A 4,882-nucleotide genomic window follows, 5' to 3' on the forward strand; every position below is an offset into this window, starting at 1 on the left:
TGAACCGTATTTCTCCCTCAGGAGACCCATAATTTTATTGGAGTTACACTAAAAAACCTTCTGGATGGTTTTGGCAAGCGAGGACTGGTCAGAAACCAACCACTCCACATACCACAATCTCTATGCTCTGAGCAGTAGCACACAAGTCTGGAATGTTCTGAGGACCCAGCTTCCTTCTAAGCTGTTGCTCCTTATACAGGACCACTGTAAATGGAAGGGATGGCCATTTTACTCTTTTTTTTTTTAGATTTTATTTTTATTTATTTATCTGACAGAGAGAGAGACAGCCAGCTAGAGAGGGAACACAGCGGGGGGAGTGGGAGAGGGAGAAGCAGGCTTCCAGCGGAGGAGCCTGATGTGGGGCTCGATCCCAGAACGCCAGGATCATGCCCTGAGCTGAAGGCAGACGCTTAACGACTGTGCCACCCGGGCGCCCCCCATTTTACTCTTTCTGTACAGAGGCCAGAGGGGATAAACAGGTTGTTCATGACCACCCAAAAGACTAAAGGAGAAAGGAGGCACAGAGCAGGTCTCTGAATCCCTGTGTGGCCTGCATTCTGCTCGGCTAACCGGCTGCAGATTCTGTTTCCTTCCCTTTCCAGAAGGTGAAAACCCATTTCCACTTACTTTCCTGAGAAGGCCCAGGCTTTTGCCAAGGGCCTGTGTGTGACAAGAGTGGAACCTGAGCATTTATAAAATCATTTCTTTGGAGTCCTTAATCTCTTTCTTGAAAGCAGTTTAAATTGCACAGGGGTGGGAGGCGAAGCCCGAGGACTAGGACCTGAGGTTTGAGCATTGAGACATGCCGGCTATACCATGTTCTGAATTTCCCAGCCACGCAGTGTTGCCGCGTCAGAGGCTCTCATTGGGTTGGGATGCTTTCTGATGTGGGCTCATGGAATGTGGGAGACATCGACTGAAGGGTTCTGGAAAGAAGCTTCCATTTTCTTTCATGGATACTATCAAAAAAGCAGTTGCGCTCTCTCCCAAGTGGGGATGACGGTACATCCAGCTTTGGTTGCTGCTGGCAAGACCACATCGCAGCCTTGAAGGCTGAAAGTTTTCAGATGACGTCGACACCATGGGGGAGGACGGAGAGACCAAAAGCAAGCGGACAAAAACACCTCGGAGCAAATGGATCAGACCTGGCTGAAGCCCACCCGCCTTGAACAATTTTGTCATCGTCATGGACCGATAGATTCCTGTTATCGCTTAAGCCAGTCTGAGCCGTGTTTCCGTTTTTGCAGTGGAGACCATCCATCCTCCTGACACCTCATGGCGGCTTAGACTCTGTGCTGCAGGATCAGGAACAGGGAGGCACGGTCTGGGTCTGAGAAGATTCTGTCCAACACAGGTGATATGTCACTGTGTCACTGGGTTTTAAAGCTCTTCCTTGGGGAGGGAGGGAAGGTCGGTTAAGTTCATCTGACAGCTGGGTGGCGAGGGGTGACAAGTTCGTCATACAGCAAAGGCACAGCTGAAAAGATCCTTCATGCACTTGAACGTGACCCTCTAGGAGCTCAGAGGGCTTGGGCTGACAGAACCATGTGGGGCAGGTGTTTTTTGCTCCCAGAGGGTCCACAGAAAGACGTTAGGAAGTCCCCGAACCCTGAAACTGTATGAGGAATTTTTGTGAGTACATTTTCCAAAGGCAAGAATCTGTGCTCTGTTTAAATGGTATAAATCCTTCTAAACCCCCTTGCCTGGCTTTCCCCTTGTCATAAAACAGAGTGACCGCTCCTCTTCCTTCTTTCTTCCCAGAAGGGATGAGCATCTGAGACATCATAGACAGTGGATAACCCATTAGACGGAAAAATCATGTTTACGTGATCAGGGACCGTGTCTGTGAGACGTGAGCAGGGCGCTGTCCTGAGGCGAGAGAGTCCATCTGGAAGGGAAGGCAGACATGAGCTTAGGGGAAGGAGAACGACGAAGCCCAGACCAGCCCTCTCTGTAGGACCCCCAGGTACTTGGATACACACGAACATGTATCCGTGCATGCCACAAGCCGGGAGTGCGTGGGAGAACAATGGCCATTTGCATCGTCTGTTGGTTTTCAGTGGGCATTTCTAGAACACTGCCTCATACAGGTCATGGGAGCTGGGTCCCACATGTTTCCCCCAGGTTCAGAGAGTGCAGGGCCCAGGGTCCCTCAGTAAATGGTGGTGCTGTTGCCCAAACTCAGGTGTTCTGTTTTCTCTGCTGGTGCTCTATCCTTGATAGCAGTGGTTTCTAAGCCTGACTGAGCAGCACACTGGATGCTTCCCTGCAATGCCGAGTCTTGGGCTCTGCTCCAGCCCTAGGAAGGCTGATTCGGAATGTCTGGGGCAGGGCCTGGGCACCTGCATTTTTGGAAGCATTGCCAGGTGAATCTGAATACCACTTAGATTTTTGGAACAACTGCTGTATACGAAGAGCACCGTGTGTGTGTGTGTGTGTGTGTGTGTGCACGCGCACGTGCTTGTGTACGGCTCACGTGTTCTCTAATAAGCAGGCCTAGCAAACCTGTAAAATAGGTAACATATCTTGGACGGCTCTCCTCTACTTTTTTAGGGCTCTCCTACCCTTTGTCCATTTTCCCTGCTGCCTCATGGTTCTAAGCCCTCATCAGATGGCAGCTTTGTCCGGTTCAGGGGTGGTGCTTTGTCGCAGGAGACTCCTAGGGCTGGAGAGGTTCAAAAGCAGTAAATCTCTGCTGGTAGAATTTCAGGCTTTGGGACAGGCGAGCGTGTGTGAGGGCTGGTTTAGGGAGGGGGGCAGCTCACTGTGCCACGCAGGGGTTGTGTATTTGCCGCGGCCGCTCTCTGCCGCAGAGCTCCCACGTGTATTACCCTATGCTTCCACATCTACCATACAAATAGGATAGCCACAAAACTTGCAGAATGGAAAGCAAACACGTATCACGAGCAGGCGGATTTTTAGACCGTGCAGTCTTTTTTAGGGGAAAAAAGCGATGAACGCATTTTCAGTGTCAGGTCTCAGCACAAGGCATGCTCTTGAAGCTAGAAGAGAGGCATCCAGAAATATGAGTTTGTCATGGAAACGCTGACAGGGCTTCAGCCGAGGGAGGCTCACAGGTGCAGCCCGGAATGGCGCGGCCTCTTGTGGCTTATTTACGTCCTGACTCACGCCGAATGAATCCTCTTTTCCTGTTTCCTGGCCCTGGAAAGCCCGCTGGCCTTCTGGACCTAGAAGGTTCTTTACCAGAAGGGTGGCTGTGTCTCTCTCGGTGGTGGTTTTTAGACTTGTGGAGCAGGGAATAGAGATGGTCTTAGGATTAGTCTCACATCTGGGAGAAGGAGTCCTGGAGGGAGCAGACAAAGAAATGAGGGAAGGGGGTTGGGAGGTAGGCAAATAGGAAGGAAGGAAGGAAAACATACCGATTCCAAGTGCCAGGCACACCCCTAGAAACATAAGCATCATCTTTGTGGCTTTATCACCATTGGCTGTACCCCAGTGAGTTATGACAGGTTATTGCTATATTACAGGGAAGAGGCAGGCGGGCAGCACATGAAGACTGGGAGTGTACAGCTCATCCTTGGGTAGACCAGCTGGCTGGGTGGTGTAAGGGTTAGGAAGTTACTCCTGAACGTACCACTTCTGCTGATTGCAAAAGCAGGACACAAAGGTCTTCCCTTCCCAAGCAGCCAGAAAGCTAGGAAAGCAATGCCTCCTGGGAGAGGCTGCACAGCCACCATCCTCCGTCCTGTCAGGGGCAGATGACTGGCCACCGACCCTGTGCTGTGGGCGGGCCTTGCTGGGGGTGGAGCACCGTGTCCCTGGAATTATGGGTTCTTTCATCTTCCCAACAGGGCCCCAGGACTCCGGCAGGACCTGAGAAGGGCATTGGCTGCTTTATGGAGCCTGTGGGGCAGGGCCCGAGAGCCTGGGGGAGAGGGTTGAGAAAAGGAAATGTGGTTTCTGTCTGTGCAAAGTTTGCATTCGGTGGGAAAATGTGGTCCCTTAGGGGCTCCCAATCCAGTCCTACAACGAGGGGCAAGAGCTCTGCACCTGAGTCCAAGAAAGATGGAAGAAAGGATGAAAGAAAGGAGGCACGGTCCACACAGTCCAGGACTGAAGACCTGTTTCTTCTATCGCGGCCACAGGCTGCCCCACCCCCTGCCGACATGGCAGGAATCAAGCTACCGACACCCCCTCTCCCCCACCCCGGACTGTGGCAAGCACAGGCGTGAGGCAGACCCCCTCCACTGCCCCCACCTGGGTCACAGTGCCCTCCCGCAGCGCTTTCTCTCCACGCTGCCTGCTCTGGGGGCTGCAGCTCTGGCCGGGCCCAGACACCCCGCTGGAGGCTGGCTTGCAGTCAGGGCCTCTCGGGTCAGGCCCACCTTTCCTTCCCCACCGGGAGCCTTGGGAGCTCGGAGACATTCCAGGGCTGGCTCCGGCACGGATTTGCTGCTCGGTGCGCCAGGCGATCAGAGCTCACTCCTCTGCCTCTTCCCTCAGAGGTGTTGATAGTAACAGCAGAGCGGCGCTGCCAAGTTGGCAGGAGAACGGAGCGAGCGTGCACTGCGGCGTGCGGGGGGCGGGGAGGGGCCAGGCGGCCGAGGGCTGGGCCGGAGGGCCGGTTTGTGGATCCCCGGTCTGGCCGCCGGCACCTCGCGCGGGGAGGGGAGCCTGTGCTGGGAGGCCGGGGGCGGGGGTGCCGGGTGAGGCATCTGGGAGGCTCCCGCAGCCGGTGGCTGGGACCTCCCGGGCCGCCAAGAGGCACGCCCGGCCCCACGGGCACGAGAGAGCCACCTCTGTTCCTGCGCTGCGGGAGCGGCCGCGGCGTTTCCAGACTGCAGGGGGCCTGGGGTGGCCTGAATGCTCCCGAGACGAGAGAGAGCACCTTAGGACGGCACTCACGCTGACAGTCACACGG

The 4,882-nt window shown here is 54.7% G+C and overlaps 1 long non-coding RNA gene across 1 annotated transcript; it reads right to left on the minus strand.

Annotated features, from left to right (window-relative positions):
• Window positions 1–247: 247 nt before the first annotated feature.
• Window positions 248–4,541, minus strand: LOC123777103 (uncharacterized). Its single transcript, XR_006775581.2, has 3 exons — window positions 4,219–4,541; window positions 2,565–3,304; window positions 248–1,888 (listed from the first exon to the last, which is right to left on the minus strand). It is a non-coding gene; the product is annotated as an uncharacterized LOC123777103 (long non-coding RNA).
• Window positions 4,542–4,882: the final 341 nt, after the last annotated feature.

Source organism: Ursus americanus, chromosome 23, assembly GCF_024610735.1.
Source record: "Ursus americanus isolate L20-20 chromosome 23, mUrsAme1.1.p, whole genome shotgun sequence".
Lineage (NCBI taxonomy): Eukaryota > Metazoa > Chordata > Mammalia > Carnivora > Ursidae > Ursus > Ursus americanus.